Raw genomic sequence first — 14,518 nt, forward strand, 5'->3', positions numbered from 1 at the left:
AGGCTCAGTGGGAAGCAAGTGGGTTACTCACTTACACAGCAAAGTTACACTTGTATTATTCAAGTTTGTACTTTCATGGCAGAAACTGCTCTAGAATTTGTAAGTTATATTCTGTAATATATTGTAACCATAATAAGTGTCCTTATAATCATATTGTAAATTTCTAGCTCGTTAATGGTAAAATGATTTTGAACTAGTTCTTTGGGATTTTGTAAGTCATAATCTCTCAACTGTACCATGAAATTGTAAAGAACTATTTATCATTAATGAATAAGCCATCATTACAGTAATTATTATCATGCAATAATTATAGACAATCCATTTCAAAATAAAGCCAGGAATTGGGCAAGAGCCAATATCTAAGAATAAGAGTTAGTCATCAAAGTTAACAGTAAAGGATACAATTATTTTGTTCATCCATAAGAAAGATAATAGAGGCTAGGATATGCAATGTTCCAGTAAAACAAAAAGGACTAGATCTAGAGTCAGGACCGGCTGAACAAACAAAAGAAAGGGAAAATGTCATAAGAAAATACAAATAATTCAACTCATTTGCCATTGAAGGTGTCCTGGTGAACCTGGACCCTATACATTTATTTTGTTTGCTTATCTACTAGGTACAAATACACTTGGATGTATGCATTTCTATTTTTATAAATAGTTCTACTCTAAGCTTGAAAATGATTCTGTTTTAACTTGTGCTTCTTAAAAGTCTTAGAAGTTACCCAGGAACTCTCATAACTCTAGAGTCCAATTTTGGGTGAAATAAAGCTCTATGTATGAAAAATTCATTTTATGTCTTCTCATCTTTCTTATTTGTGTCTATTTTGCATGCATTGTCATGTCCTTCATTATTATTCTCATACCATACCTATAAATATGTTAACTATTCATATTTCTGAAAACATTTTGTGTTTTATAGTATCTATGGCTAATCTCAAAATATTCTATCAATCCAAAGTGTTTTCCTTCCTTTTATGCAAACCCCATGAATCTGAACAGTAACTGCTTATATGCAAACTACATCTAGATTTATCTTTTATTTACTCTCTTTAACACAATATACTAGATGTCAGTATATGTGTATAATTTTATATATCTATTCAAATTTTAAGCTCTTAATAGGGTCCTTGAGTTATTTGACTTTGTGGAACAAAGATAACATTAATTGAATTATTCTTGCAAAATTATTATAGATTAAGGATTTAAAATTTTTAATTGAATAAAAACTAATTTTCAAATAATTGTGATAGAACATCTAGAGGAAAGAAGTCATACAAATTTACTTAATAAAAGGTAAAATTTAAAGTTCAGTTTAGATAGCTCAGAAATATTATAGGAATAGGTGTAGATAAAAAAGTATTTTTTATTTTACCAGATTTAATTAATTGTTCTTATTAAACCCAATATCCATTTTTATGTTAACCCAAGTAAGCCAACAAGAATAGCTTTATCTTATTAATTTGAGGAAGAATCGATAAGAATGTAGGATTTAAACCATTTTTCTAAGTTATATAATTATGAACTGACACAGACAGCACTTAAAAGTCTATTGCCATTTAGTGCACAATTTTAGTCATTAACTCTTTTTTTTTTTTTTTTTTGTACCGGAGATCGAACTCGGCACCTTGCGAGGCAGGCAACGGAACCACTGAGCTAAATCCCCGGCAGGTCATTAACTTTTTATGACTTCTAAGCTGAATTGCTCATGTCCTTAAAAGTTAAAGGTTTTGGGTCAAAGGACAAACAATATTTTGCTTCTAGTTTCCAGGAATTCTGTGTTTGGAAAGTTTCTTCCGGTTTTATGTTTCCTAAAGTTACATCTTTTAACTGCTTATTTAGTTATTGAAAATAATTGAGATACCACTGAAGAATAAATACATATTTTAATACACCCCAAAATAATTATTATTCACCATTTTCAGCATAAATCTGATTAAAGCTTATGGACATGTTAGCTAAATGTTTATTTTAATTTTAGATCATTTACAGGCCTTTGGGTAAATTCCTGACATTTTCTTTCAAGTGGATAAAAACATTAATGAAATACAATCTACATTTCATTTATAATATATTCAAAATTATTCACCAGATCACACAATATTATCATAGAAATGTACTGACATAAGCATTTGTCATATAATTTTGTCAGCATTTCTACATGTGGTGGTATAAGTTAAAGAGAACTTTATACACTTGCCTTCCTCTTAGATAGAATGAGGTGTGTATTTAGAAGACTTTCCCAAGCACCTTGTAATGTGTGGCAATACAAACTGTTCGTCTGTGCATCCTGAGTGAGAAGTAGCCACAAAAAAAGAAGTTAATTAAAAATATCTATATCTTATTACTAGAAGTTAATGTCATCAAATCAGTTTTATAGTGTATAATCTTGATAAACTGCTATGATCTAGACTTGACGATGTAAGCTACAATTTCAATGCTGAATGCTCCTCAAAGGTCCATGTGTTAAAAGGTTCATTCATCTGGGAAACGCTACTGTGAGTTGCTGGAGCCTATAGGAGGTACAGCCCTGGGGAGGATCCTTAAAATACTGGGCACTGTTCTCAGGGGAATGTGGACCCCAGTCTCTTCCTCTCTCATGGATAACTGTGTCATAGGCTCCTTTATGATGTGCTGCCCTTGCCAGAGGTTCACAGCTGGAAGCACTTAATCTTGCACTGAAACCTTATAGTAGTGGGGTGCTGAGTAAATCATCACCCAATAACAAACACACATCTGGTTAATAATTGCTTTCATATAGAGGATCCCCAAATAAAAGCAAGAAAAAGTATTTTTCATTGTATTTTTCTTTATTGTGGTAGATTCTTTTCAAAATCACAAAAAAAGCCTCAGAAACCAAAGCTTGTACTCTTTCAGAGTAGTGTGCTTTCAGAAGTACTGAGGTATTCTCCTCCAAAAGATTCCATTTCAATTTGAGCAACAGCAAATATATATATAGATAGATAGATAGATAGATAGATATAGATATATAGATATATATAGATATATAGATGTGCATGTCTATTGATACACAAATGAATGAAATTAGCAAATTCCTTTTCCTTCCTGTGCATCATATTTTGAAAATAACAGGGCTCTCCTCTGAGTCTCTAATACTCTTCTTTCCTTTTTTAAAGTAAAAATAAAATTACTTTTTGTGCCTTCAGCCAAATCAGGCTAGAAACCTAAACAAAGCCTCTCACTAAAAGTAGAAGGCACATTAGTGTTGGATCAGGCTTTCTGTATTTTGGGGGATAGCCATAAGGGCACTGTTACTTCAGAATTGAAATATGGTGGGTCAATAGCTTCCTAAGGGAGGAGCACACACTGACACAGCTTCACGAGGAGTCACTGGCTGTCACCGAGAGGAAACTGTCATCAATAGCTCCATTTCAAACATTAAAACTGAAAGTAAATGGGTTGAACAATACAAGTCATTGGCAAAATACAACATGACATCTTGGAAACCTATGATTCCATCATATTTTACTCTAAAGCTCAGTTAATAGGGACATTTGGATATTTCGTGTCAAGGCTGTGGATGAAAAATAAATTTAAATTTGCTTTTTCTGCTATCATATTTATAGTTAATTGTCAAGAATTTACTATTGAGTATTACTCAGATATTACGTCAAGGATACTGTTTTCTACATAGATAGGAATTTCATAAAGTTGTATAACTAAGTTTGTGATTTTTTTCTTACCAGCTTTGGTAACGAAGAGGTTTATTTGGTCTCTAGTCAGTCCTATAAAACTGGCAATGAGTTTTATGGGAAGTCTCAGTATAGGTGCTCTCACTATTATTTTAAATTGAAGTTAAAAATAGAATAAAAAAGACTAGGTTGAAAATTCATGTATAAACTTTTATTCTCCAAGTGCTTGATGACAAGGCATTTTTTCTTTATGATTCCCAGTAGCAGGACTAGCCATGTAGGAATAACATTAGTAAAAACACTGCAATATATTGAGACCAGGAAAATTAACATATTTTCAAAGACATATCAAATACATCATAATGAAAAAAGCTTTGCACTGACTGATTAATAAGAAGGACATTGAAAAAGGTATCTTTTCTTTCTAATGTAACTTACATTGTCATGTAAGGAAGGTATTGCAGTTAAACTTACAGGCAAAAGGGAGAGCAAGCTGTAAGCGATTGTTTTATCCTAGTTTTATATGTCAATTTAAACAATTATTGTATTGGGAAGAGAAAGTTGTAAACAATGAACAAACAAAAAAACAACCTCCTTATACTAGCTTGTAACTATTCAAAGAAGAAAATACACTCAAAGTTTTTGCATAAAATATATGGAAATTAGATATTCTACTTTTAGTTTTAGGGATGTGTTTGACAGTGGCTTTTCTCTTTTAATTTCATGAGAAAGTTTGAAGAAAATTGATATTGATTGTTCCTTAAATTCCTAGTAAAATTTGTGAGTGAATTTATATGGACCTAGTTTTATTCTTGCTTAGATTGTAGAAATTTTATTATTGTCTACCTTCCATTGCCTATTATGGACTGTTCAGTGTTTTCATATCTTCTTGATTTTGTTTTATTTTTCTTTTTTTAGCAATTAAAGGACCTTTATTTTAAATTTTATATTTCTTTAAAAGTAAAGACTTTGTCAAACATTTTATCTACTCTGAGAAATGCACAGTGATTGGGAAAGTAGATCTCATAGTAATTTTTCTCATATGTATACCAAAACTCAAATATATTCAAATAGCTTAGGTAGTAAAACCTGAATATTTTTGAATTTCATAAATTAGGCACTATAAATTGTATATAGTGTTTATTTAATAAAAAGTCTGTGTTTCAAAGATATAGGTTTTAATTATTGTTCCCACTCCACGAGACTCACATGAAAATAAAACAAAACACAAAAGGAGAGAAAGTCAAATGAAAAGGAAAAATAGTTGGTTCAGAGTATGTGATTTAATTCTGGATTCCCTTTCTTGTTCTTGAATAGATTTGTCAGATCTTCTCTGTTTGGGAATCAGAGCATTCTATATCTTCAAAACTATAGTAGATTTTATGCTTTCTTTCTACATCTTTCTTCTGTTCCTTGCTACTGTTGCTGCTTTCAAACTTCAATTCTCCATAATATTGTGTTGTTTGTCATCATTCTTACTTCCTATAGATTTCAGTCTTTGTGAAAGGATATCAAAGAACTTTTGCCAAAAAGCCTTTTCAGTATACTCCAGTAATTTCACAGCTTTCATGTATTTAGCAATTTCACCTGTTCTTTTTTTTTTCAGGAAATATTTCTCCATCAAACTTGCAATACTGTTCCTGTAACTAATTTTGCAATTTCTAACATAGTTTGGATCCTTCAAATTATCCTTCAAAAGAAGTTAGCAACTATGTCACTGGATCATGCACTACCCAGTATTTCTAAATCCCCATTTCTTGATGGGGCCATGCCGTTGTGAATATCACTCCTTATGGATTCATTATTGCCATCGTGACATCATTTAGGGTCTCCTTTATAATCTTTATGAACTCCTTTGGGCCAGTACTGGTAAGCAAGGCCATAATCTACCAAATACACCTGGTCAGGATACTTGTAGCTCAGAAGAAGATTTGAGATCTTGATATCTCCATGTAAACACTCATGCTCCCACAATATCCACAATGTTTCAGCTTGGGTGCAAGACAGTTTTCTGAGAAAATCTTTTGGGATTTGCTTAAAATATTTTCTGAAGTTTGCTTCTAAAGTTATCTATTATCACAAACCTGTACGTTTTTCCATTTTTATCATGTAGTTCAAATCCCAAATAGGAACACCAAGGTACTTTAGTTTATGAGTGTGAATCCCTTTCTGAATTTTCTCTGGTTGAGCAGCTCGCTGGTAGAACTTTAATTCATTAAAAAGATGTCCATTGTCACTGGGTTCCAGTTATGTGACATGGGGTACGTCATTGCCAATTTTGAAGAATTTGTATCAGCAAGGTATATATAGCCAGAGAAACCTTGACCAATGGGTAATCCTAGTTTCTATTCCTTTTCTGACATGTCAGTTATTGTCTCTTCAGCTGTAACTTGCAAATTCCGCAAGATGTCTCTTTGCAAGGTCCTGTCTTCTAGCTTGAGCTACTTTTACAAGGCTTTTTCAAACATGCCACAGACCTACTGCCTTCTTCCCAGTATAAGCTTCCTTCCATTATCACCTTGATTCCACTTGGGTAATTTATGTGTGTGGTAATATATACTAGATTCTATAATTATTAGAATAAAGGCTTTTGGAGTAGTTTCTTGTATTCCTCTAAATTGCCTTGATATCTATTGTGATTTCATCTTTTGCATTTTTAATTGTATTAACATGGGTCTTTCTTTCTTTTGGTAACTTTGGCTAAGTATTTTCTATTTTATACTTTCAAAGAACCAATTCTTTGATTTACTGATCCTTTGTATTTTTTTCCAGTCTCATTTTCATTAATTTCTACTACGATCTTTATGGGTTTTTTTTTTTTCCTTGTGCACATTTTGGATTTGGATTGCTCTTGTTTTTCTTGGACATTGATGTGCATCATTAGGTTATTTATTTGGGACTGCTTTATTTTTCTATTGTGGGCATTCACAGCTATAATATTCTTTGAACTGTTCCCATCATCCCATAGGTTCTGTATGTTGAGCCACTATTTTCACTTGGAACTAGAGATTTTTAAATTTCTTCTGTGATCCATTGTACATTCACCATTGTATTATTTAGTCTCCATGATTTGCATAGTTTCTGTGATTTCCTTTGTTATTGATTTTTAGATTTAGTGTCCTATGATATGATAGTATACACGAGATTATTTCAATTATTTTTTTTTAACTTAAGAATGCTTTATGGCCTAAACTGTGGTATTTGGAGAAAGTTCCATGTACTTACTGCCCCGGAAAAAAATCTGTATTTTGTTGGTGTTGGGTAGAATACTCTGTGGATATCTATTAAACACATTTACTTGAAGGTGACATTTAATTCTGATATTTCTTTTTTGCTTTCTAAAATAACTGATCCATTTGTGATAATGGGCTGTTGCAGTCTCTCACTATGATTACCTTGATTCTTATCTATTCTTATGTCCAATATTATTTGCTTTATGAAATGGGATGTGCTGTCATTTGGTGCATATACATTTACAATTGTTTTCTATTCTTGTTAAATTGCTACCTTTACTAGTATGTTATGTTCTTTGTTGTCTCTTCTGATCAGTTTTGGCTTTAAGTCCATTTTATTTTAAAATAGGACAGTTAATTCTGTTTGAATGGAGTATCATTTTCAATCCTTTGATTTCCACACTACATGTTTCTCCTGTATGGATAAGATATGTCTCTTTTGTCTCTTTTACATAAAATACAGTTGGCTTTTGTTCTTTGATCAAGTGTGTCAGTCTATGTCTTTTGTTTAGGAAGTTAAGAACATTTACTATGAGAGTTATTGTTGAAAGACAGTGACTGAATCCTGTCCTTGCATCATTTTTCTGTTGTTACCTTATTCTCTCTTTTGCTTAATTATCTACCCTGCTATATATATTCTCTCCTTTGGGTTCTTTAGTGTTGTTGACCTAGTTGTCTTTGTCCAGGAATTCTTTGAGTACTTTCTTCAGGGCTGGTTTGTTTGTCATGTATCTCTTAACATGCTTTTTTTCATGGAAATTCTTTATTTTTCTGTCAAATTTGAAGATAATCTTCCAGAAAATTTTAATCTAAGTTGAAGTGGTTTTTCTTCTAGGGTTTGAAAAACCACTCCAAGCTCTTTTGACCTTTAAAGTTTGTGCTGAGGAATCTGCTATTATTCTGAAAGGCCTGTCGTTATAACTTACTTGATGTTATCTGCTAACACTTTTTAATATTTTGTCCTTTTACTTCTGGTATTGTAACTATGATGTGTCATGGAGAAATTCTATTCTGATTAGGAATATTTAGGAGTTTTTTGCTTAAATTTTTTATTGGTAGGTATACAATACATTTACATTTATCATTGGGTGCTTGTACCTGTACATGATGTATCTTGGTTCTTATTTTTTCCCCATTACCTATGTGCCCTTCACCCCCGTCACCCCTCCCTAGTTACATAGACGTTGTTTCCATTTTTTTCTTTTCTCATAATTTTTCCTTTCCCTTCTTTCCTTTCCCCTTCCCCTCCCACTTCCCCTACCTCTTTGGACTTTTCTTCTTATTTCAAATTATCAATTATTTGTTTTAATCATTTTAATCCTTATTTACACTTTCAGTTTCTCTTTTTTTATTAAATTCTTTTATTGGTACACTGTATGAGTACAACACAATTACATTTCTCATTGGGAATTGTACCTTTACATAATGCATCTTGGTTCTTATTTTTTCCCCATTCCTAGCCCTCCCTTCACCCCCTCCACCCTTCCCTATTTACAAAGACTTTATTTCCATTTTTTCCATTTCTCATCATTTTTCCTTTCCCTTCCCTTATATGGCACATTTACCTGAAATTTGAGCTGTTTCATGAGACATAGAAAATTTTCTGCTATGATTTTTCCAAATATGTTTTTAGACCATTTGGTGCTGTCTTCTGTCTTGCCTTAACTCTCATATATTTTAGGTAAGTTTATATGAGCCACCTAGCAGGTGTTACAGTTTCTATGGCATCTTGCTATTTCTAAGGAATGTATTAATGTATGTATGATCTTCTGCACCAAACTTACCTTCTAGTTCTGATACTCTCTTTTCACATTGGTCATTTCTGCTGCCCATATTTTTAATAGATTTATGCTTCCAGGATTTTTTTTCATAGCTTTTCATGATCTCTAGTTCTTTACTAAAACTGCCATTCATATTTGTAGCATGTTGCTTAGCTCACCCAAATTTCTTTTATGTCTTTTTAAGCTCAAAGATCATTTTGTCAATTAATTTCCTTATCTGTTTAGTTACATCATCTGTGAAATCATTGACTTTCATGGATTCATTTATTTGTTTCTTATTTTATCTTTTCAAACATTTTAGCATTTCATGTTTTACTTCTCCCATGAGGTTAGCTTTTGGGGAGTTAAGAATATTTGGAAGTATCTTGTTGCCCTATTTTATTATCTTTCTATTTTTATTTTTACTGAGGATTTGGGATCAATTGGAGTATAAAATATTTTTTACTTGTCTATAAATTCTCTTTAGTTGTCCTGGTTTTATCTGTGATGTGACCTTGGCTTTGATTATGTTTTGGTATTTATGCACATCTTCAACTTACTGAGCATAATGTGATCAGACCCAGTCATTGCATTGCAAAGAGAAACCACTACCAATTATACCAATATCTACAGAGCCATCTATACATTACTTACGTAATTTAAATCTTGTTTGAACAATTTCACCCTTTTCTCAATGATCCAGAAATACTATGGCATATTGCTACTGATGGAGAGGATGAGGGAAAGAAAAATGAAAGAAGATCACAAAGATTAAAAAAAAAAGAAAGAAAACAGATAACAACACTTGAAAGAAAGATAAGAGTTTGGACTTTGTTAATATTTTTATTACTGGAGTGGAGAGTTGGTGAAGAGCAGGATTGAGAGATTATTTTGGAGGGCAGAGGAAACAATGCATAGAAAAGTAAGTGTAATTGGAGATTGAGGAAAACAGAATTTCAGAAACAGTTAATGTGCTGATGGTAAGTAAACTTGTCTATACACAATTTTTGGTGGGGTTATTGTGAAATTGCTGTTAAAAATAATGTTTAGACCAAGCATTATTCATCATACATGTATGATTAAAGGAGAAAAAGAAAAAGACAATGCAATAAGAAAGAAAAAAAGAAAACCCATATTATTGTGAAACATACAGGCACAGTACATTCTCAATCCTACTTACACTGCACTCTCAATTCAGAGATTGTGCTCTTCTCCTTATGTTCCCATCCAGAGAATCTTTGACTTGTGGGGTCTAGATGTTCTGCTGGGCAGGCACTCTCTGCTTGGCTTCTGTTGTGTTCCTCTGGTTATAGTCAACTGTAGGCTTATTTCTCCCCTTCTGTCCTATGATGCAGCATCTCTAATTAAGTCAGAGGGTGAAGGGCACCATATGGCTGGTCAAGTACAAATTTTTCTGCTGATTTCTGAAATGGGCTTCCCAATCTCCTCTCTCTTCTCTCTGTAATAATCCTCGGGGCCATAGTCGTGTTCATGCACTCTGGCTAAGTGTCTACCCCCAGCCAAGGGCTCATTTCTCCTCATCATATTCCTTGGAAGTTTTTGCCTTTATATTGTAATCAGAAACTTTTAATTGAGTCAGGGAAGGAGTATGTAGTGATTGAGATAATGCCTGGTCTTTTCTGATTTTCAAAAGGCTGCCTTGTTATCCACTCCCTTCCCTCCAGGCAAATCCCCAGGGATGCCTTTCTGTTCACTTTGTATAAAGCTGTGCAGAGAACACCACACTACACCCTCTGGCTAAGCTGTGCCTGTATGGACTTTGGCTGATATCTTCTTTGCTCTCCACAAAGCATGAGTATCCAAACTTTGGGGCCTAGGGCTCTTGGTGCTTAGTAGATTTTGGCTGGAGCAGAGAAATGATGGGTAAGTGTATGTTACCAGGCACCAAAAAATTGTCCTGTAGGCACAGGATTCTCCAGTGTTTCAGGGTAAAATGGGAAAATAACTATTTTGGTGCTGCTCCAGTTACTTTATTCCCCAGGGTTTTGCTGGACACAATCACTGTTGCATCTGAACTTCACATCTCTCTCAGAGTCTAGATCTGGGTCTCCAATTGGGACTGTGCTCTTGTTTTTTACTTTTCCAAAAGGCCACTGGAGCTAGCTCAGTCACTGGCCTCTGGATGATTCTCTGGCTTTCAGTTTCTCTGCTGCCCTGCATGGATTAATAGGATTGGAGCTTCTACCAGCAGTTTGTCTATCTTCCTCAATTTGTTAGTTCCTTTCCCAAGAAGACATATTATATTCACTGGACCTGGGGTGTCAAGGTGTCACAACCCAGAGGGGGCCCAGCTTCCCTTCCTAAAGAGTGCTGGTGCTGGACTCAGATTGGTGGGTTCCTTCTCAGGTTGCCTTTTCCATCTGGCTTTGTTTGCCTCTCCTCTTTCTGCTCTACCTAATGCATATTCTTTGAGCTTCACTCACATACCTCTGCCTCTAGGTGACCATGATGAGATTGAAAAATAAATTCTCTGAAATTATATGAAGATGACATATAATGCAGTTCTTTGTGAGCTAGAGTTTTGTGAATGCGTAACAGCATAGACAAGGATTAGAAAAAGATGTTTCTGAACTGTAGTAGTCAAAAATAATCTTACAGTGATTTGTAATATGGAATCTGTGAATGGTCACACAATATTTTAATAAGATTTCAATCTGTAGGTCCACTTTATGTTATTTGATTCTATTAAAAAATCTTTTTGGTCCGGGGATTTAGTTCAGTGGTTCTGCCACCTGCCTCAAAAATGCAAGGACCCAAGTTCGATCCCTGGTACCAAAAATATATATATATATATTTTTGCAGGGCTGGAATTTAGCTGAGTGGTATCCCTGGTAACACACACACACACACACACACACACACACACACACACAAAGAAAAAAAATATTTGTACATAGAAAACAATATAATTTGTGAAACCGTAAGTATCCTAAATTTGTGTCATGATGATATATTATTAATTACATACGTTATTAATGTACCTTTAATTATTATGGTATGTAGCACATTTAATGTTTATTTTCTGATAATGTATCCAACTCAGTTCATAACTTTATTTCACTGTTATTTTCTTCTCTGATTTTTTTTAAGACTTTCTAAGTCTTTATTTAATATTATTTTCTGTGATTTTGAGATGAGTAGTTTGGTGTCTTTTTTTTCATATCATTCTTGAACATCATTTCTTCATATACCTCTTGCCCAGTTTTCCCTCTTGAAATTCTAGGCTTTGTTACCCCTAAATTGCCACATTTGATCACACATTCAGCCAGATCTGTGATGCTCAATTCTGCGTTTGCATGTATTCTTATTTAGTTCACACTTGTGTGTTTATTGTACATTGCACACTTTGAATTGGCATCTCTTCAAGTCAACTATTATTTCCTAAACTATTTAAAACATACTGAAAAACCTGTAGTTTTACTTCTTATTATGTGTTTTAACTGGAATTTCCATTTGATTCTAATTTCCTTCTTTCTCATGAAATTTACCCAACAGAGTACTCATAATATCCTCGTTTTCACCACAATCTATGACAGATCACTCATAGTTGCTTCAGATTCTGTTTTGAACATCCCGACTTTTTTCTATTTGAATTCATTTTTATTGATTGTTTTCTTTTTTGAAAAGGTTTTATGTATTTAATTTTGTGCCTTTGTATATTTGCCTCATACATGTGTATTGAATATTAAGTATTTTAATACCTAAAATACTGTGGACTCTAAAAATACAAAATAATCAGCTTTCATATCTAGAAGCTAGTGTGCCTTTATTCTGCTTTGGCTTTAGTATGGAGAATTGAGTCTTTGCAAGCAAGTGATGTATGGGTTCACAATCTTTTTCTTATTCTTAAGGTCAGTCCTACTGAAACACAGATTTGAGCCCTCCATTGTACATTTTTAAGGTGTGGGCTTGCCTAACAAAGGATTTTCTTAATATTTTCTCTGTCCTTGGAGCTAAATTTTCTTTTCAATTGAACTTCAAGCATGATGTCTCCCTTCAAACTTATTCCTTTTTCTCAGAATAGATTGTGGTTCATTATTACTAAATGCTTTGTAGTCTGATTTTAGCATGTTGAGGTGCATTATCTGTTCTGATTAAGCTACAGATTCAGGCTGCCATTGCTTCCAGTACTCATAGATTGGACTTTGGTAATATTTCTCTTCTCTAAGATATAGGTTGAGCTTTACAGTATATTCATGATAATTTCTGCTTAGTTTAAAAAATTTTCCCCTTCCTTCTTTCCTTCCTCCCTTCCTCCCTTCCTCCCTTCCTTCCTTCCTTCCTTCCTTCCTCTCTCTCCCTCCTTCCTTTCTCCTCCTCCTTCTTCCTCTCTCTCTCTCTCTCTTTCATCTCTCCTGACCAGAGTTTTCATCAACACCTTATTAGTAAATATTTTTAACCTTCACTCAGAAACTTAACCATTTTGTTTCACAGTAGGTACATAAATTAAGAATCTATGTAGAAGCTTTGAATTTGAACTGGAGGCTATGCATGTTGCATTCTGGTAAAGAACGTGTCTACATTTGGTACATGCCATAAAACTTGCATGAAGCTGAATTTAAAAGTGGGGACTCATGATATGATAGAAGAAATTTCAGGGCAATACAACATCCATGCAGTGCCAGTAGTACAGCTGAATGGATAGCCAGCTACACAGTGAGAATCTGGAGCCAGAAAGCAGAGGTAAATGCTTTGAAAATTTTAAAATTTGGCCATATAGAAAGTGATGTAAAGTTGGAATAAAACAAAGTGCATTTGGTAATTAGGTTATTGTCACTGAAAAAAAGCCTATCTCGTTATTTCGGGTAATAGGAAAGTGCTTTCAAGGCATCTCAAAAATGGCCAGATCACACCCATTGCAGGATCAATATTGTAAAGTATAAAGTTGTTTGAAAGACTTTCCTTTCAGAAAAAAAGCTCAGAATATGCTATTCATGAATAGCCTCCCAGGGAAGTGTTTCTCTGAGTTCATTCATTCATGTAAACTACTAACTTTTCTAAGTGGGCCAAGCTATTGAACAATTTAGTCGCATGCATACATACATGTGGTTCTGGTTTTCCAAGCATAGAGAATGAAGGAGTTTTGGATTCAGGAAGGCTCCCACCAAGATTTCAAAGCAAAACTTGAGAGGACAAGCAAGAATCCCCAAAAGGAAAGTATGTGAAACTGGGGAAATGAAGCCAAATATACAGCCAAAGAAGTCACAGATGCCAGGAACCAGGAACATGTGAGAAAAGCTACAGAGCAGGCAGTAACAGAGCCAGCCCAACAAAGGCCATGTGGGATGTAACCAGTAATACTCTAGGGTGGGCAGCACAAGTCTCTGCAACTCACCTCTTACAGTCATTGCCTTGGGTGCCAGACATGGAGCTACAAGACTTAATGTGTGCCATGCTCAGCTTTGCTCTTCCTTTGGTCTAATTATTTTCTATCTTTCTATTTATCCTTTTTGGAATGGAAACACTTACCCTATTAGATTGTAACTTAGAATAACTTTCTTTTTTTCATTTTTAAAGGAGTTCATGGATTAGAGTTTACCTTGAGTCTCAGAAGAGACCTGGACTTGGACTTGTGAAAAATGTTGGAAGAATTGAGACTTGAGGAAAAGGATTATTGAATTTTTAATTGGATAGTCACATGATGTTGAGCAGAATTACAATCTTATTGAATGGTAGTACAATTTTACTTGAAGATTAAGGATATCGTATTTGGGTGTCAAATTGAAAGGGGATGGATTGTGACAACTGATCATAATTGTCAATTTGACTAGATTAAAAGACACCTAACAGATAAGTAAAGCACACTTCTGGTGTGTCTGGGTAAGTCAAGAGATGTGAGCATGGGGACATA

The 14,518-nt window shown here is 34.0% G+C and overlaps 1 pseudogene; it reads right to left on the reverse strand.

The window, feature by feature from the left end:
* Positions 1 to 4,936: 4,936 nt before the first annotated feature.
* Positions 4,937 to 14,061, reverse strand: LOC101725869 (serine/threonine-protein kinase VRK1 pseudogene; annotated as a pseudogene).
* Between the last annotated feature and the right edge of the window lie 457 nt (positions 14,062 to 14,518).

Source organism: Heterocephalus glaber, unplaced genomic scaffold, assembly GCF_053883595.1.
Source record: "Heterocephalus glaber isolate CG9 unplaced genomic scaffold, H.glaber_assembly_v1.0 deba00000331, whole genome shotgun sequence".
NCBI classification, from domain to species: Eukaryota; Metazoa; Chordata; class Mammalia; order Rodentia; family Bathyergidae; genus Heterocephalus; species Heterocephalus glaber.